General features: G+C 41.8%; 1 protein-coding gene across 1 annotated transcript in view; it reads right to left on the bottom strand.

The window, feature by feature from the left end:
- Positions 1–21,214, bottom strand: part of HAPSTR1 (HUWE1 associated protein modifying stress responses) — an 824,185-nt gene that overhangs the window by 181,393 nt on the left and 621,578 nt on the right. The gene's annotated exons all lie outside the window — the stretch shown is intronic.

Here is a 21,214-nt window from a genome sequence, read left to right as displayed (position 1 = left end):
ACACTAACACAGTGAAACTTGGTAAGTACTGACCTTAGTAGGCACTAGTTCAAGAAACAGATTAGTTTCCTGGAAGAGCTATAGCACCCTCACCATTGTTCTAGATCCTTCCCTCAGTAATGACTACGGGGCAGTCTCAACACATATTCACCTAGTGGACTTGGGACAGGCTGAAAATTTTGCATCTCATTTTCTCTTTTATTTAATACAACATTTACGCCCTTTTTTCTTTCAAATTTGTGCAGATTTGGACTTGTGTCATCCCGTCCCCTCCCCCCAGTATTTCTGAGCTTCTTCTTCATATTTGATCTTCTGATGAAGATTCAAAATTAGATGAAAGCTTTTCACTCAGTTTTGTTATTTCCCAAGCTTTTAGTCTGAGTTTGGAGTCTTACCTTGTACAGACTTGCAGAAATTATATTGAATTCTTTGTATCAAGGACTGCTTACATATTACTGAACCTTATAGGAATTTTTCTGCTGATAAAAAAATACAGAAAGTGTGCATTCCTGCACCTACTCAGTGCAGTATCTGTGCAGTGCTCTATTCTGATGCATTTAACAATATATTGATGTGTAAGTTTAAATGGGTTATTATACTGGAACCTTTCTTTCCACAATGATTGGAAGGATTTCCTCCAAGGTGAACGCAGCACCAGTTTAAAAGGACAAGTATGCAGTTACAGAAGAACGTGACTACTAATGTCACCATGCATTTTCAACCCCAATAAACTAATATCTGCCTTTTTATCACGCATCTGATCTATAAAAACAGTCTGATGACTGTGCAACCGTATTTAAGTGCATTCACCTTTATCAGCTCATCCCATTCATCTCCTTGCAAGAAAATAGATCTGACATCAATTGTCACCACTGTCCTGGACTTAACCCAAAGGACACTACAATAGTCTTTATTGTACAGCATTTTGAAATAAAACACAGTTACATTTTTCCCAGTCTCTGTTCCATTCTGCAGTTAAGAAATACAAAGTGCCATAAAAACAGCCTGCAAAGATTGTGGAAAAGTATAAACAATCTTCTTTCATAAGGGCGAGCTGCAGTTAACAAAAACAGCAGCACCACTATTTACTGGGTTGTATAAGCCAGATCAATCCTGCTGCTGTGTACGGAGAGGTTTTTAATCCTTGTATAGATCACTCCTCTACTTCTGCAATCCAGAATTGTCACTGACTCTCTTTCAAACCAATGTTTGATGCCCTTTGAGTCATCACATAATAAATCCCTTCTATTGTTTAGACATGAGTATTTGCATCATGATCTAAGTGTCAAATGTGGAGTATGAAACTCTGGACCCAAAGGAAAGCTGTGCTAATGAACTGTCACAGTTAAACTTACATCCGTGGGGCCCATAACAGTGGTCTCCACCCTTGCATTTCTCTTATCTATTAACTTTGCTATCCTCACAATTTTTTTCTTTAGCTGTTGAATGTATTATGAGCCTTGCTGGGATCCCAGGAGGAGACAATAGAAATTTTATTGTTGGCTTCAGTGAGAGCAAAATAATATCTTGGGAACTATTCTCTGCAATGGAAGCTGTCATAAAACTCGACACTTCACCAAAGATATAGGAGAAGTGGGATTTGATCTATTCTTCTGTCTGAATGGATTTGCGTCTACATCTGGCATCTACATCCCTTGTGGATATCTGTGTTCTTCAGTCCTAAAGCTCTTTGTTGATGCATTCCCATTTGCTAAAAATAATGTATTTTTTTGTTAATCCAGTTGTGAATTACAGTATCATCTATTGATGAGGGGAATCTTCTGGATGAGAGGAGTCCTGTACTCAAGAAACTCTTCAGATGACTTGTAGAGTCTATTTGAGCTAACAGGCACAGCCAAGAGAGAAACGCTGAAGAATAGTCTCATCTTCCCTGGGAAGCTGAGGCTGAAAGCTCTCATATTCAACTCGAGTGTCCTGCCCCTTCAGCTATTAACTAAGGGGAAAAGCACCAACTCTCTTAAAAGAGAGGGAGATTTGGCTCTTGAAGGGAGGGAGAGAGGGAAGGAAGAAAGGAGAGAGGAAGGGCCAGGAATCCCGATCAGAGGAGGAGGGATATTTGGATGAAAGTATCGTAACTTCAAAAGGTGACTTAAGACACTTTTCTGGCTGTCACTTTTTTTTATAGTACATCAGCCCATGCATACTCTATGTGGTTGTATTGTAACTTATTCCAAGGCCAAACCCAAAACCTGTGCCTACTTTTGCATGCATCCACTGTGTGGTTTGCACATGCCAGATCTGTAAGCAAACATCTCTTAGATGTTCTTCTTTATTTGTGGAACTTACACCTGCCCACTACCTTCCAAGAAAGAGTTTTGCCTATTTCAACTTTGTAAAAATTTCCATTTCATTTAGTTCTAGGGAAAAAAAAAAAAGCCACCAAGATGAAGGGCATAAAGAAAACGCTTTATAAAAGCCAATTTATTTCAACGCAGTCTACCCCTTGTATGGCTTCAACGTGCCTCTAATGGAACAGGTCAGAAAGTTCTGCCTTATTCATTTCCTAGCAATTGTAGCTAATTGCTGTTTGGTGTGAGAAGCATCTGCAGGTCTCTAGCACTGCCTGACTGTACTTTCTGAGACTCCTCAGACTTGTATCTAAAAAAAAAAAAAAAAAAAAAAAAAAAAAAAAAAGAATTGATTGGGGGGATAAATGCAATGTCTGATCATCAAATATTTAAACCTGGCACACTTTCAAGAGTGGCAGGCTTGCTAGCCTGTGGAAACATCCTTTTTCGGCCAGACATTACTTGCCATTGTTAGTTTTCAGAGGACTCATGGTAATGTGTACACAATATTTTATATCCAGAGATTTTAAAGAGAGAATGAGGGCACAGATGCAGACAAGGAATGTGTCGTTACTCATGTCTTGTAGATTCGAACAAGTAACCGTACATTAAGAAATGTAGTTGGGAGAATGCATTTGTCTCTCCTGGTGTGGGAGTGAAAAATGTTCATGGGATTGATACCCAAAATGAAACAAGCACAAATATTCTAAGCCATATATCACATTGATCATAAATACAGGAAATAGCATCTTGTTACATGGACAATAAAGACAGTTTCTACTACAAACTTCTGGTTATAGGAGAACAGAGAACTGTCTAGATGCTACGACACCGGAGGTTTGTACTGATTTCTCCATCATATTCTTTTCCGAAATCTCAGTTTTCTTTCACTTAATAGTTCTAGCAAAAATTCCAGTTGTTGACAGTGTTGTTGTTTTTGTTTTTTGTTTGTTTTTTTCTGGCTGGGAAGGTTGTTAAATTTACAAGAGTGATTTGGAAGAATCTAGCTGCCCAGTCTAGTCATACAACTAGAGCCAGTCTTTTTCCAAAAGAAATAGTAACCTCAGCTCTAGGGATGTAAAGTTATTTTTACCAGTTTAATCTTAGCTATGACAAAGAATCCACTGATAATGAACAGAGCTCTTTGCAGGATGTAAAGTTGAAACATAGACATGACCTCTGTGCAGTTTGGGATCTACATAGAATAGACGGCCTAGGAAGAGAGGAGAATGGAGCTTATTCTGAAGATAGCACTCCAGTTTGTGAGAAGATCTCAAGGTCTTTTTTGTTTTTGTTTTTCCCAAAATATACTTTAAATGTCACCTTCTGGGCAGTCACCTTATTGAGATGGTTATCTTTTAAATAATGGTCATCATTTCATTATCCAGTGACATATTTGAATGAATGCTCGGCTCACAGAAAAATCTACCTCCTTATGGACTAGGAGAGCAATATGTGGCTGTGCGTGGTAGATAAAAGAACTGAAATGAGGTTTTCTGAAAGGCCATCACCCGGGTAAGCATTATGAACACTCCTTCCCTAGTTTATTATTATTATGTAATATCACATTTTAATATACGATATTGCTGTTTACCAACCTGACAAGAGAGATGAAGCAAGTGGGATTTACATCACCAGCAAATCTCTTTTCATCTCAAATTAAGAGCCAAATGGCTTCTTTTATCCCTCATTTACAACACAAAGATGCCTTTGGAGTCTGATGATGGAAAGATCAAGACATTTCATGTAAGAGATGCCACTTGAAGTAATTATTGTCTCTCAGTAATCACAGAATTAGCTTATTACTTAATCACTTTTCTGTTAAACTGTTCATTGTCACAATTCTCTAAAATTTCTCCTATTCTGAATTTGTGGTATAAATCCCAAATACCTGCATGCTGCTGCAGGGTTCTTCCTCCCTCTGTGCCTGGTTGTCTGAGCTCACCATTTAGCCACTTACTTTGTAGATAACACAACTGTCATGTGAGGTGATCTATCTGTAACATATTTTCTGATCTTCTAATGGAAAGCTTTTTGCCTAGATTTGTAACAATTCTCTTTTAAGCCATAAAATTAAAGAGGCATTAACCATGGAGCTGGCAACTGCCACAAATCATCAGCACTCAACAACAGCTGACCTGATTTGAAAATCAAAGATGGCAGTGGTTCAGAGCACTCGCAACACTTTCTGACTGTGTTGGCCTCACTTTTCAATGCAGGATATTTGAAGAAACTGAAACAGATTAATTCTTGATGTGAAAAATAATGATAATATCAAAGGTATGGGGAAATGGGTTGACTTACCCCTTCTTATGGAAGGGTAAGTCAAGGGAATGGGCTAAAACTTGAAAAAGTATATTTTAAATATCTTCAGGAGTTCTTTGCTGTTTTTGTAAACATTCCCGTTATTATAAATGTCCTTTCCTGAATGGCCAAATAGTGAGGGAGTAAGAAACGTTCTACCATAAGCTGTCCATGAAAACCACCACCATTTTCATTTCACTTCTCAACAGCTGCAGCTATCAAATGTTCAAGTTATGTTGTCTACACACTCATTTGGTGTTTGTGGTTTTACCCCAGGCAGCTGCAATCTGTGAAGGCAGGTCATAAAAACAAGCCATCCCACTCATGGGAGATAGGATTGTTTTGTAGTCTCTTTTTCATGATAGAGATTTTCCTATGTGTTAATTTGGAGAGAACACAGCTTCCTTTTTTTTTCCCTATAATTAACTATCAGTATGTCATCATTATGAATTGCATGATCATTATCATCATTACTCATCATTATGAATATTATCATCAAATGTGTGGTAAAACAAAGGTATTTAAATAGCTACTGATAGCACAACATTATATATATGTTATATTAGTCAAAAGCCATCTTAGTAGTCTAACTGGTTAACTAGCCATCATCTTTTGATCATCACATCTGTCAGCCCTAGTAAAATATGAGTTAATTTGATCCCTCTTCCAGCTGAAAATTGGAAATCTGTCTAAAGACCATAGTAATGTTTCTTGAGCAGCTGCTTTTATATTTTATAGTCTAAAAAGTTTCCTAATTTAATGCTGTAAAGTAGTGAGATGTAGTATATTAGTGTCCATAGTGACATGCTGTAGGTTGTATACTAAGCACTGTTCAGTGTTTATTGATTGTTTTGTGCCCTGTATCATTCTTGTAGGTAAATTTCTCCTTTATACTCTGTACCTCACAGAGGAAACTTCAGCTGGGATGCTGCAGCTTGTCTTCAAATGTTAATGATCTTTGCCTCTCAGTTCTTGGCCTGACACTCCAGCATGCGTAACGCAAAACTTGGCACAAGCTCATGTGTGGATCCCTGTAAAGAATGGAAATCAAGCTGGCTTCTCAACTTCTTCTGGCAAGTTCATAGCAAATTGGCCTGATACCAAATACAGTGCTGAGTCTACTAGGGCACCCACTGGAAATGTAGGTGCAGCTTTCAGGAAGGGCAGAGGCTGGGACAGCTTGAAGATGTGAGTCTGCAGGGAGCAGCTGAGCAAGCAGCAGTGGCCGGTGATGCGACTTGTGATAATGATTGTGAGTAAATATAAGCACAGGAGTAAGGGAGAGAAAATGCTAACTGAAGGGGAAGCAGGGAAGAATATTTTATTTCTGACACGTATTTGGTCCTTACAAAATAAAAAGCAAATGGTAAACTGTTCTTCTTTAAGGCCTTCTTTAAGGCCACTAGAATGGGGTTTGGGTTATTTTAAGACTGCCTAATGCATGTGAAGTAAAAACACAGAGAAGACAAGTCATATTGGTCCGCAAACAATGCAAATTCCCCAGAGCTTACTTTGCAGAAAAGTTCATCTTCATTGTATTTCTACTTCAGCACAATTCATACACATTATTTTTCCTGAAGTAAAAGCCTGTATTCTTCTGGCTGTGAAGACAAGTGATCTGAAAGAATAGGTTTGAGAGCTGACTGTTAGGTGTCTGTCACGGGACCAATGAACAGACAACATGCCTAACCGTAAAATATTTGGCAGTTTCTGTCTGATTTCATGAATTACTTGCTGCATGAATTTGCTGCATGAATTACCTGCTGCTCCTTTTCTAAAGGAGTACAGCAGGTAAAAGGGAATTGAAAGACAGCTCACACACCTTTAATAGAAATTTGGCATGTGCTATGCCTGCAAAGAATACCTCCTTAAACCCTATTCAGTTAAAAAGAAAAACAAAACTGCAAAACCTTAGGTGAAACACAGCAAAAAAAAGTTTAAAAAGGTGTCACAATACTGACATACATAAATCAGTAAGAATACCATAATGAGAAGGAAGCTGTCTAATTCTAAGTGCCATAAAAATTGCAACCTATTTGTAAAGCTTATTGCTAGACAGAAGAATACAATAATGAATGGAAGACAAAGGCTGGCAGAAGATGGTTCAGTATTGACCAAATTAGTTATTTTCTATCACAGATCCTGTGAGCCAGAAAGCAGTTCCAGAGAGAGGCTACTGACTAGTTTTATCCACAAATCCTCTGAGCCACCTACAGTCAAGAAGTAACTAGCTCAGGAAAATAATGCCATTCAGAGTGCTAACTCAGCTCTTTGGAAGGCTACAAATAGAATCATAGAACCATAGAATCATTAAGGTTAAAAAAGACCTCCAAGATCATCTAGTCCAACTGTCCCCCTCCCACCAACATTGCCCACTAAACCATGTCCCTAAGTGCCACATTCAGCCTCTCCTTAAACACCCCCAGGGACAGTGACTCCACCCGTGTCCATTAAGGATGGAGATTCTCCTTGACCCTCTTCTTACCATTAATATATTTGTAAAAACATTATTTTGTTATTTTTTACCACAGTGGCCAGGCTGAGCTCATCGTGGGCTTTAGCCTTTTTGATTTTTTCCCTGCATATGCTAGCAACTTTCTTGTTCTCTCCCCAAGTTGCCTGTCCCTTCTTTCACTGGACATAAACTCTCTTTTTCTCCCAGAGACTCGGCAAAAATTCCCTCCCTATTCAGCCATGACAGTTTTCTTCCCTCCCAGCTCATCTTATGGCACATGGGGACACCCTGCTCCTGTGCCTTGAAGACTTCCTTCTTGAGGAGCATCCAGCCTTTCTGGACCCCTCTGCCCTTTAGGACTGACACCCAAGGGATGCTCCCTACGAAGTGTCCTAAAAAGTTCAAACTCTGCCCTCTGGAAGTCCAAGGTAGCAGTTTTACTGACCCCCCTCATGACTTCACCAAGAATAGAGATATATCTTAGTCATGATATATATCGTGATATAGATGTATATCATAGTCATGATCACTCTGCCCAAGACAGCTCCCAGCCACCACATCTCCCACCAGTCCTTCTCTGTTCATGCACAGCAGGTCTAGGGGGGCACCCTCCCAGTAGGTTCACTAACAGCTGAGTCAGGAAGCTGTCTTCCACACACTCCAGGAACCTTCTCGACTGCTTCCTCAGGGCAGTACTGTATTTCCAGCATATGTCTGAGAAGTTGAAGTCCCCCATGAGAACAAGCACTGGCAATTGTGTGACTTCTGCCAGCTGCTTGTAGAATGCCTCATCTGTCTCTTCATCCTGGTTTGGCAGTCTATAGCAGACCCCCACCAGGATGCCCGCCTTGTTGGCCTTTCCCCTGATCCTTACCCAGGATAAATACATATGCTCTAAACTGAAAAATTACGTTTGCCTGGTGGCTTGCAGATGCCATATCCCCAGACATACGTGAAGTACTATGCAAGATTTAATGATGCCCTCTTCTGGTCAGGACCAGCTCTTACCACTGCAGGCTTCCCTGCACTGCAAAAGCAGTGGTCACGCAGCCCAGCCTTGGAAAGGTGGAAATGAACAAGCTGTCTGTGCACAACCTACCACTTTGGATTCTTGCTGGATAACCCCATCCAAGCCAAGTTGTTTCATACCCACTTTATCTAGCACGCTGACTGTGAGTGCTGAAACAAAACCAAGCACATAGAGCAGAGTACCTGGAAAAGACACAGTAGATGTTAGAAATTCCTCAGTGTAGAGAACTGAATGACAGAATCAGCTGCATGTAATATGCAGAATTCTCTGTGACTCGTATTCCTGGCTTCTCTCAACGTTAATACTGCAGTCTCATAGTAAGACCATTACCTTTTATCACCCTCTCAGACAGTTCTCAAGGTCTTTGTCCCCTAAGTTTCCCTGCTCCAGAATTGCCTGAGGCCTGTAACACTAAGGCCCTATCCATCTCTAAAGACAGACACTTTGTTGGACTATGGTCATAATGTGGCCTAAAGTGCAACAGGTCTGTGCATAACAAGCCCAAGGTTAAAACAATCCAGACACTCAGAAACTTCAATGGCCCCATGAGAAGGGAGAGGTACTGGAAGCCAGGTTGTATGTCTTCACTTCTTTGACCAACTGCAGTTAACACAGCAATTTGACCTGATAGCATGCTCAGCTCCAGAGAAGTGAGTCAGGTTATGCTGGAAATGCCAGAAGCAAATTTAGCAATGGGCATCTGCTGCAGACATCTTTCTATCAGAAAGATCTACGTTTGTTTTGTTTTCCAAAGAGTCAAAGCAATATCTGTGATGCATACACACTCTGTCTGATGTGTTTATCCCTGTAGGAGCTACTGAAGTTGCTGTGCTGTGCTTGCAAATGCTGCCTGAGCACAAAACTAATGGTGTCAGTACGGGATGCAACAAGCCATGCCTGTCAATTTCTCTCTGAGAGCTGGCATCAGCAGAAGAGAGCAACAGGGGGTTCAGTTTCTTCAAGAGATTTATCTCAGATATGCATCCCCTTTTTCATCAAGGATGGCCCATACTGCTTCGTTGTTTGGGAAATTACAATTTCCTATAAACCCTGAGTCCAAAAAGGACATCCTGAGGCAGGTCTTCATAACCACCATTCCAGCATATCAGAGTACCTAGGTCACACTACTTAACTGAAGTGTGAAATAGATCATCCTTTCCCCTACAGACAGATCTCATCTCACTGCAGAGAAGAGAGGACAGGAACTGAAATTTTCTAAAGATATGGGCCCTAGAAGAGATTCACTAAGAAATGTGTAAGGCAGATTCTGCTTCTCACAGTAATTGAAACCTGCATTTTAGTTCAGTCCATGTGCAAGACATCTTTCACTGAGACCAATACACAGACTGCTACAGAACCAGCAGTATTCTCCTAGCCAAAATGCAGAACAAACACATTAGATCCTTTTATTTTGTTTCACTTTTAAGTTTCCGTTCACTCAGTGGGAGAAAACGTACATTAAGTACTGAATACCTGTGATTGTAGATGTTAAAATATCTGGGGAAAGCTGCAGACAAAACTGTTAAGCTAACACTACAGCTTCAGAGGGGATTTCCAGGCATCAATGAAGAAAATACAATTCCATCACATACTCATACTAATGACAGAAAACAGTACAGAAAACCGGAAAACAATGTTCCCCTTACTGCTAACTTCACTATCTCTTTCAGGTACTTTTCATAACTAGACAAAACAGTCTAGCCTCAGGTCTGGAAGACAAAAAGCCAAAGCCCCAAAGAAACTCACCTCCCCAGAGCGTCCACTGCATTCCAAACCGTGACTCAAACTGCCGGGTGAAGAAGTTGAGGACACTTCCAAGACAGAAGAAAGACAGAGTCAGTCCAAATGCCAGTGCCAGTTCCTTCCCCTTGAGCCAGAAGGCTGTGATACGATTCTGAACAACTTGGAGAAGAAAAAATTATTTTCTTGAACAGACCAAGAGCACTGCCCAGAAGCAGTGAACACAGCCTCTCAAGCTAGAGTGCTTTAGCTGGAGCAGGAGATCTCTAAGCATCCCAAATGGAAGTAGTACTTGTCAACTTTGCTGTCAATTTTAAAGTGTACTAAATCATGCTGGGACATGGGAGTTGAACTTATCGCTCAAATAAGGCAAGCAAAAATAACCCCAAAGGCATAGCAGTCACAGGGCAGTCCCCGCCCCTGGGAGAAGGACAAACTTGTTAGAAGGGAACCTTTCAAACATTTCAGCACATACAAAATCCATGTAATCCTTCAAGGAACAGTATTCTTCTGTTACCAGCATAGGTTTCTGGTGCAGAGCAGGTGAAGACGACTGATAGGACTAGGGTTTAGGAGGCAGAATAAAAATGTATCATGACCTTCTGATGAGGCTTAATTGAGAATGTGAGTTTCTTACTAGTAAGTGACCCATTCCCAGAGCCAAAGAGCAGTCTTCCTGTTAGCATCATTGGTAGGAGATATGGTGACCCCTTGAAATGTGAGCCCAGGGCAAAGATTGATGATCCCAGCACAGTCAGAAGAGAGAAAACAAAGACACCAGTTAGGAAGAAACAGGTAAAAAAATTCCACAAACCTCAACAGACATGCCATTTCCTTCTTTATGCCTCTATCTACTCATCATCTGTAAGATGCTAACTTTTGTGATACAGACAGAGCACAACTGCATTGCTGGTACTCCTTAGTTAATGGCACGTACCAGAACAAATGTCAGAACAAAACACTACTTTATCAGTTTGTCCCATCAGAAACAGATAATTCCCTGTTATATGCATGCCAGAGAAAAGCATGTTTGCTGCACTGCTCTGTAAATTGAGGTAAGTCAGTGGTCATAAGATTAAAAGGTCTCAGTTGCATTCATGGAGCCGCTCAATTAACAGTCATGCACTCACCACACAAAGCTGTGACCCCTCTCCCATACCTCTATGATCTTACCAAAATGGATCATCCTTTTGCACAGAAAGGACAGTCTGAAATAGCACTTCAGTGCACAAATAAATTAATTAATCCTCAGGACTTACAGCGATTTCCTAGTTTATCAATTAGGAATCCAGCCAAAATAACCACTACTGCATTTCTAGGAGAAAACAAGAACAGGAACATTTGTGTTTTGCTGCTAGGAAGCAACTAGCAAACTGCCCCAACCCTCAAAGGAAGAGAAAAGTGACTTACATCCAAGCGTAGATTGCATATAGCAAATTGTATTGTGCAGGTGTCATTCCCAATCCTTCAACACAGTCCAGCGTGCTGTTGTGATGGGTTCCATTGGAGCATGTCAAGTTCTGCAAAACAAGTCAGAGAATCTCTGTTTGGCAGCAGACACAGACCCAAGCATTCCTTTAAAAATGAAGTCCTTTCTTGCCTACCAGATTTTTATCTCTCCCACTCAGTTCCCAATTCCATGACCAGGAATTAGAGGACTCAGGTCTCCAAGAAAGCCAGCCCTTGCTGAATGAGAAATGACTGGCCCTTGGCATGTCTTCTTTTTCCTTTACTGTGGCAGTCATGGCAGGGCTCTGCACTTCTATACTGCTGGAGACTGCAGAACGAGATTTATTTGATTCATTTGTTTCTTGGCTACAGTTTAGCTTGATCTGGCTCTTCATAAAATACTATAAAGTCTTAAGCAGTGTGTAAATATGAAACTTAACAATAGTCCATTTTAATTCACAGCTATAAAGTTTTTGCTGAACAGTAGGAAACTGGTAGTCATAACATGATTTAATAACATTGCTTCTACTACTGGAGAGCAACATCTTCTCAAAAACAAAAGCATGATCAGGGAAAAAAAACCAACACTAGGTCTTCCAACTACTAAAAATCTACCTGTATTATTAAATGGATGCCAGGTCTTCCACACCAGAAGGCACAAACAAGTAACCGTTCTCCCACAGACGTACAGAAGTTGATATGGAACAAGGAACAAGTACTGACCTTATTTATTTATTTGTTTATTGTTCGTGCCCTTTTCTCATAAAGCAATGAAAAACTGCACCCAATTTACTCTGGAATTCACTGTCTGAATTATGACAGATTAATTACATTTTAAAAAAAAGTTACATGCAAGCTGTATATAATCCTATCCTTGGTATGGAAGAAGACGAACTGGACAGTGAATGGAAGAAGACGAACTGGACAGTGACTCTAAACTTACGCGCACTGATCTACCAGCAGATGGCACACATCTCTCTCAAAAGGTATGAAACAGACTGATAATGGCAGGTAAACGAGTCGGGTAAGAATTTCTATCAGGTATTCAGGAATTCATGTTAGAATTTTGGACTCTGGCATGCTTGGATGGACTGAAAAAGAAATTAACTGGGTTATCAGTTTAAACCCTGACCACCAAAATTCCCTAGTCTTTGCACATACTGCTAGATCGATTGCCAAGTCCTCACAGAGTTCCTGTGATGTCACTGGACAGCTCCTTCTTTCAGCTAGCTGCTAAACCTGTGATGTGGAACCTGCAGTTTGGATTTGAAGACCCAGAAAGCCTTTTCCAGACTTTTATCTCTAACATCTCTAGTCTTTCAGTCCAGTGTAGGTAATAAGGATCAATTCTAGCTATATTCTAATTGCAAAGTGTTGTGAACACCTCTCAAACACTGAACTTCGTTAGTGTAGCAAACGGTCCTTTGGACAGAAAGCTGACAATCACTGGACAGCAGCAATAGGTTTCAGATTTCCAGATCTTCCGCCAGTAGCGAGACCTCTCAGATACCTTATGGCTTGTCCTGGCTTTGTCCATCTTTTTTTACAGCAACACTTAGGTCCATGTGGTTCCGTCCATCAGACTGAGCACCTGGCGCATAAGACCTCGGAGCACGACTTCCACATTTGCACCATTTGAGAAGCTTTTGAAGCACTACTTGTGACCAAAGCCTCTGATGCCCCGGTTTTACTTTTCTTACCCGACCTTCTTTGAGACAGCAACGTGGACAGCACTGCACGAAGGACCCCGGAGCCGGCACGCTCCTACCCCCTGGAACTGCTCCTGCAGGACGCTGGGGATGTCGAAGCAGAAGTAGGAGCCGAACGAAGGTCAGGAGGCAGTTGAAGAAAAGCACCACGAACCTGTAGCACGCTGAGCCCAGAGACGAGGCGCCTCGCCGCCGCTCCCAGACCGCCGCCGCCCGGCCCCACGGCCGCTGCTCGGCTCCGGGACGCAGCGGGGCCGGGGCCGGGGCCGGGGCCAGGACCCAGGCACCGCCCGCCCGCCTCCCCGCTCCCGCTCCCCGCAGGCTTCCCCTGGGCAGGGCCTTCAGCTGGCAAGGGGCTGGCAAGGAGCGAGCGCCTCTGCCGGCCGGCAGAGGTGTCCTTAACTGAAAAGAGGAAATACGGTAAACCCAATTAAAACTCATACCCGTAAAAGGAAGAACTCCAATGCATAAATACAACATTAAGGACAGCCGTGTAGGCAACAGCACAGAATAAACCGGCTTATAACTGGCATCAGAAACTGCAGAAAAATCTAAAATATGATGCTCTTAAAAAAAAAAAAGTGTACATTTTAGGCTGTATAAATAGAAGTCTCTCATGTAAGAACTTGAGAAAGATTGGTTACTTAAGCCAATAGACAATACTGCGCAAGAGCAGATAGAAAGAAATCACAGACAAATAAATTAAAGTTTGATAGTTATCGGAAAAGCAGGGCCCTGGTAGTGAAAAGACATAGGGGAAAAAATAAAAAAATAAAAAGGTAAGTATATTTGTCTTTCTTACTCAGTTGTCTGAAGAATATTTTATGCCGAAATGATGCATGAGGAGGAACTGAATAAGGCAAGCCTCACAAGACAACAGTGAGGGCCAGTGAGTTTCTTGATTTTAAAATACAGCTTGATGAAGATACGAGGAGGGTTATGTGGCGTGCTTTTCCTTCATAGCAGGCAGCAGGATCTCATAATCCAAAATTTTCTTCCTACTCCTGCGTCACTGGCTTAACCATGAACCATACACAGCATGAGAAAGGAGCAGCCCTAAAAAAAATATTAAGTTGTACAATTGGATACACGTAGCAAAATGTTCTTTATGCTTTTGTATTTATGTATTCAAAGAGACAAAGTTTTTTCAGGTAGCAAATGCAACATTAAAGAAAAGCTTTTCAACAGCAGTGTGTACTGACAACAGTTCAATAATTTTAAGAGCATATGATTTGTGATGGGAGTCAGATTGCAACATATACTCCATTTTTTAAATGCTGTCATTTTAGACATCACTTATGCTGCTACGTAGAAATTTTTGATTTTATCCTAAACTATAGTTTCTCACTTCCTTGGCCTGCAGGAAAATGCTGAAGCAGCAATTTCTTCCCAGAAAGAGCAGTCAGGCATTGGAAAAGGTTGTCCAGGGAAGTGGTGGCATCACCGTCCCTGGGGGTGTTTAAGGAAAGGTTGGACATGGTGCTTAGGGACATGGTTTAGTGGGTAGCATTGGTGGGAGTGGGATGGTTGGACCAGATGATCTTGGAGGTCTTTTCCAACCTTAATAATTCTGTGATTCTATGATTATCTTACTTGCACAGAATGCTTCCTATCCCGTTACCTGCCTGTGGTGTGCTGGCCCTGGCTGACAGGTAAGCTCCCAGCCTGTTGTTCCCTCCTTCCCGGTGGGATGAGAGAGAACCAGAGTGGCAGTAGAAAGGGGAAAAACCCCTCACGGGTTGAGATGCAGACAGTTTAATAAATTAAGGGGGGAGGGGGGGAGAACACAACAAGTGATGCAAAAGCAATCTCTCAGCATCAACAGAGCAATGCCCATCCAGCCCATGAGAAACGGATACCTTCAGAAAAACTCCCCTCCAGCTCTATGACACTATATGGTGTGGAAAATCCCTTTGGTCAATTTTGGTCAGCAGCCCCACCTGTGTTGCCTCTCTACTTGCAAAAGAAACAGAGGCAGCCATGGTGTTATGCAAGCACAACTCAGCATCAGTTAAAAAACTAGTGAGCTAATGCTGTTTCCATCACCAGTTTAAAATACTGCACCATATGGGCTGAGAAAAAAATTAAATCCATCCCAGCCAAAGTGACTACACTAAGAACTAACTTGTGATTGAAACTTTTGGTCAATTAAAAAAGTTTTGTATAGAAGCACTTAGTGAAAATAAAAGTGTCCAGATAACAATAACACACATGCATGTGTGTGAAAATATATGTATATACATATATAAAATAAACAATCATGTGCGTGATTGGTTTGAAAACTAGACTTTCCTAATGGTTTGCAGGTTTTCAGGAAACTAACTGGGTTTTGATTCCAGCTGCTTCCTTACAAAAGCAATGAAATGCTCTTGAGTACACTTTTTTTCTAATAATGCTGCCACTCATTTTGCTTCTGTTTTATATTTCCATGAAGGACGGTTGCTGGTAAGTATCATTATAAATGGCATATGAAAGAGCTTTTCAGCTGTCAATATGTTGCTACAGATCTACATTTTAAATTCTAAGAATGGATCAAAGGTTCCAGACTTGCAAATAATATATATGTGTAGTATACTATAGCCCACAGATTCTCAGATTTCTCATTGGGCTATGAACATTACTAACAGCAGTAGGGGTGTACTAATATTGCCAGGAGCAGCATCGGTTTCCTGTCCTGTATCAGACCTTGTATCGTTTCTTGTGCCACTAGAGATATTAGTATCACAGTTCAGGAACCTGTGTTGCAACCATATTGCTTGTGAAAATTAATAATATGCTGGAACAAAATTTGATTTTGGTTGTGGGTTGTTTGTTTGTTTGTTTGTTTTCCATATACATTATATATATATATATATTTCCCCCCTTCCGATCAAACTTTGTCTAACAGACTATGTGAATTGGATGTGTTACAATTAATTCACCTTTCTAATTTTACACCACCACCCCCGACCCTTTCAGCACCAGCTTATGAATGATCTGGAGCAAAGACTGGAAGTGTGCTTAATTCATGAGACCTTAGGAAGAATTAGCATGTAGGACTAGTAATGTTGAGGTCAAATACTTGTGAGAGGTGATGAGAGGTACTTGTGATAGAGGCATGAGTGTTTGTCTCAGCTTATATCATTTCTAGAAGGCTCTGTGGTATACACAGTGTCAAAAATTGTACTTCTTAGCTGAGCTGCTTGAGATAAGCGGCTTTATCAATCAGGTTAGTTTAGAAAGTGGCAAAACTGTTGCTGTGCAAAGAAATTGGAAACGCTGTTGGTATACTTCACCAACTGAGAAATTACTCAGATTCAAGGTGGTTTCCCAGGAGCTAATAAGAAACATTATGTTGCAAGATGTTTGGAAGGAAAGGGACAGGCACAAACATACTTCAAGTGTCTTGTCAGTTAAAGGTAACTTTCTGAGTATGACCTAGTGAAATACTTTCCTGCTGAATCCGTAAGTAAGGGTCTAGACATGAATGATTAGAAATCTATGATTCAGAAATCATTTGGGAATACTGAACCTGAAATCTATGGTTATTTCTTCTGTCCAATAGATATCTATCTCTTCTGTAATTCCTTTTACTTTTTTTTTTTTTTTCGTAACTATTGTCTGGTTCCTGCAACTGTACATCTATAAAGGTATGATCATAATATTTTGCCTTCACTGTAAATTTATTCCAAAACTGCACAGCTTTTGTTATTTCCTGAAGCTCTCAGAAGTCCTGGTTACAGAACTGCCATAAAAACCTACATAGATAATTCTAAATTGGTTTTACAAAAAAGCTTGTCAAAAGTAGTATCAAGTCCTTCCCATGCCCTTGAAGTCCTTGTGCCACTTTTCCTGATTTTATAGCTTCAGTTTTATTTCTTAAAACAGGCAGTCTCTTCTGATATATCTTTTCCCTTGTTTATCTGGATTTTATATTACCAAGGCCTCAGTCTCAAGGACTCTTTAAGTCTTGTGGACAGTCCTTTAAGTTTAATGCATAACATTAAAGCATGTGTCAATATTTGCATTTTATTTCCAACTGACTGATTTATGTGAGAGAAAACACTGAAATTGGCTTTGTGACATATTTTGTCGCATCTTTCTGTAAAGAAAAGATCCGCTATTTTTGTTTGCTTGTTTGTTGTATCTTCAGTCATAAATAGTTGGGTAAAAGTATAACTATACTAAGTACAACATTTTTAGGCTGTTAAGTGATTTTGATTTAACAGTCTCAGTGTAATATGTATAATAATTAATTATGTAATGGATTGCGTATTTTTTCTGGAAACAGAGGAAATTGGAGCATTGATATTTAATCATTTAACATATTTTGCTATAACCTTATCATGACTTCATATTTTTTTTACTGACCAGCAAATGTCTTCTCTCAGGCACTCTGGGTCCCCAGTGAGATTGTTCTGCTGCTGAGCTCTGAAATGCCTTTCCAATGCCGCCAGAGGCTCCATCATCAGATGATCTGTGCTGTTCACCTCAGAGCCTGAAATGGCTGCAAGAGAGGAAAATCCTCAGTGCACTCATTAAGCAGGTGGAGGAGGAGGTGGCTTCACAGTGGCAGGAAAACCCATACTTCTGTATATTTGCTTACTCTCAAGTTGCTCCATGTTTCTCTGTCTCTCACTAGCATGGAAGGATATCAGGTCCAGAAGGGCTACAATAGAACATTAAACAGCAGTGTTTCTGAAAACATCAAGACCTTCTGTGCATTTTATTACACTTCTGCTCTTCTAGGTGTTGTGCTTTAACACAGCACGCAGCTAAGTATCCCATGGCCATTCACTTGCTCCCCCCCCTGCAGTGGGTCAGTGGGATGAGGGAGAGAACTGGGGGGAGATAAAGTAAAACTCATGGGTTGAGATAAAGGTAGTTGAATAGGACTGAAAAGGAAGGGAAAATAATAATAGTAATAAAAGAATATACAAAACAAGCAACACACAACACAATCACTCACCACCAGACAACAAATACTCAGCCAGACCCCAAGCAGCAGTAGCTCACCCAAGCCAACTCCCCCCAAGTTTTACTGTCAAGCATAACACCATATGGTATGGAATACCCCTTTGGTGAATTGGGGTCAGCTGTCCTGGTTCTGTTCCCTCCCAGCTCCTTGTGTACCCCCAGCCTCCTCGCTGGCAGGGTGGTGTGAGAAACTGAGAAGTCCTTGCCTCTGTGCAAGCACTGCTCTGCAACAACTAAAACATTGGTGTGTCATCAGCATTCTTCTCATCATAAATACAAAACAGAGCACCATACCAGCTACGAGGAGGAAAAATATCTCCGCTGAAACCAGGATGCTAGGTGACACGTCTTAATTTACCATGAGATAACCTTCCTTGCATTTGGCTTTTGTATGGAGGGGTAAAATAGTAAGTGTCCAAAGGAACACTGTATGGCTACACTTCCCAAATTTTTCTTATAATGTAACTTTCTTGTTTTTTGTGTGTGTGTGCATTTTGTTGTTGTTGTTGTTGTTGTTGTTTTGTTGTTTGTTTTGTTGCTTTGTTTATTTTTTTGTCTCTGCTCTATACTTCATAGTCCAGGGAGCAAAGAGACCAAAGTTAATTTTTAGAATGAGATGAACAGGCCAGAACATCTTGGCCTCATTCAGAAAATCTTTTTTTGCCTTCTGTTCAAGATCTGCTCATCAATTTAACATGCAAGAAAAAGAAATTGGTCAAGGGAAGTGATTGTCCCACTCTGATCTGCGCTGGTGCAGCCTCACCTCAAGCACTGTGTGCAGGTTTGGGCACCACAGTATAAGAAGGACATAAAACTGTTAAAGAATGTCCAAAGGAGCATAACAAATGTGGTGAAGGGTCTAGAGGGCAAGGTATATGAGGAGAGGCTGAGGTCTCTTGGTTTGTTTGGCCCAGAGCAGAGCAAGCCAAGGGGAGGCCTCATGGCGGCCTGCAGCTCCTTCACGAGGGGAGTAGAGCGGCAGGTGCTGAGGTCTGCTCTGTGGGGACAGTGACAGGACCTGAGGAAATGGCATGGAGCTCGGACAGGATCAGGCTTCGTGTTAGGGAAAGGTTCTGCACCGAGAGGGTGGCTGGGCACTGGCACAGGCTCCTCAGGGCAGTGGTCACAGCACCAAGCCTGCTGGAGTCCAAGAAGCGTTTGGACAGCACTCTCAAATACAGTTTACTTTTTGGGTGGTCCTGTGCGGAGCCAGGATGATGATCACTCAATGATCCTTGTGGGTCCCCTCCAACTCAGGATATTTTGTGATTTTATGATTCTAATTAATAAATTCCACATGCTAATTAGTCAAAAAATACCCTGAACTTAGTCTTTGCATGTATTTTTGGTGTTAATATCTACCACGAACGTAATTGTCCTGGAAAATCTTGCTAGGACATCAATAAAGAAACAATGAAACAATAAAATACAGAGAAAAAGATGGAATTCTGATCCTATAAAGTGTTAAAGTAGATCTAGAAAACTAGTTTTAGGTAGTAAACTACAAAGCAAGTATTATGAGGAGCAACCAAGGGAACCGGGGCTATTTAGTATGAAGAAGAGGAGCCTGAGGGGAGATGCCATCACACTCTATAAATACCTGAAAGGAGGCTGCAGTGAGAAGGGTGTTGATCTCTTCTGTTAGGTGACAACTGATAGGATGCAAAGAAATGGCCTGAAGTTACACCAGGAGAGGTTTAGTTTGGACATATGATATTGGGAGGGTGCTATGGGCCACATGATTAAGAAGATCAAGCGAATGCAAACCTATATAGACAGATAGAAGCAGCCTTGCACTCACAAGCCCTGGTCCTTCACGGGGTACTTCAGCCACCCAGATATCTGTTGGAGGGACAGCACGGCAGGGCATAAGCAATCCAGGAGAAGGAGACTCCACAACCTCTCTGGGCAACCTGTTCCAGTGCTCTGTCACCCTCACAGTAAAGAAGTGCCCTCTCATATTCAAATGGAACCTCCTTTGCTTCAGTTTGTCCCCATTGCCTCTCATTCTTATTCAAGATTCAAGATTCAAGATTATCTTGAGTGTCATCATGCGGCACTTACAGGGCAACCAGGCGATCAGGCCCAGTCAGCATGGGTTTATGAAAGGCAGGTCCTGCTTGACGAACCTGATCTCCTTCTATGACCAAGTGACACGCTTGGTGGACGAGGGAAAGGCTGTGGATGTGGTCTACCTTGACTTCAATAAGGCTTTTGACACCGTTTCCCACAGCAGTCTCCTCAAGAAACTGGCTGCTCGTGGCTTGGACTGGTGTACGCTTCGTTGGGTTAAAAACTGGCTGGATAGCCGGGCCCAAAGAGTCGTGGTGAATGGAGTCAAATCCAGTTGGAGGCTGGTCACTAGTGGAGTCCCCCAGGGCTCAGTACTGGGGCCAGTTCTCTTTAATATCTTTATCGATGATCTGGATGAGGGGATTGCGTGCACCCTCAGTAAGTTTGCAGACGACACCAAGTTAGGTGCGTGTGTCGATCTGCTCGAGGGCAGGAAGGCTCTGCAGGAGGATCTGGATAGGCTGGACCGATGGGCTGAGGCCAACTGTATGAGGTTCAACAAGGCCAAGTGCTGGGTCCTGCACCTGGGGCACAACAACCCCAAGCAGTGCTACAGGCTGGGAGATGAGTGGCTGGAAAGCTGCCTGGCAGAGAAGGACCTGGGAGTATTGGTTGATAGTAGGCTGAATATGAGCCAGCAGTGTGCTCAGGTGGCCAAGAAGGCCAACAGCATCCTGACTTGTATAAGAAGCAGTGTGGCCAGCAGGGCTAGGGAAGTGATTGTCCCCCTGTACTCGGCTCTGCTGAGGCCGCACCTCGAGTACTGTGTTCAGTTTTGGGCCCCTCGCTACAAGAAGGACATGGAGGTGCTCGAAAGAGTCCAGAGAAGGGCAATGAAGCTGGTGAGGGGTCTGGAGAACAAGTCTTACGAGGAGCGGCTGAGGGAGCTGGGATTGTTCAGCCTGGAGAAGAAGAGGCTCAGGGGCGACCTTATCGCTCTCTATAGGTACCTTAAAGGAGGCTGTAGCAAGGTGGGGGTTGGTCTGTTCTCCCACATGCCTGGTGACAGGACGAGGGGGAATGGGCAAAAGTTGTGCCAGGGGAGGTTTAGGTTGGATATTAGGAAAAACTTATTTACCAAAAGGGTTGTTAGGCATTGGAATGGGCTGCCCAGGGAAGTGGTTGAGTCACCATTCCTGGAGGTCTTTAAAAGACATTTAGATGTAGAGCTTAGTGATATGGTTTAGTG

Source organism: Cygnus atratus, chromosome 15 (assembly GCF_013377495.2).
Source record: "Cygnus atratus isolate AKBS03 ecotype Queensland, Australia chromosome 15, CAtr_DNAZoo_HiC_assembly, whole genome shotgun sequence".
Classification (NCBI taxonomy): domain Eukaryota; kingdom Metazoa; phylum Chordata; class Aves; order Anseriformes; family Anatidae; genus Cygnus; species Cygnus atratus.
This window is presented reverse-complemented; position numbering and strand designations above follow the sequence as displayed.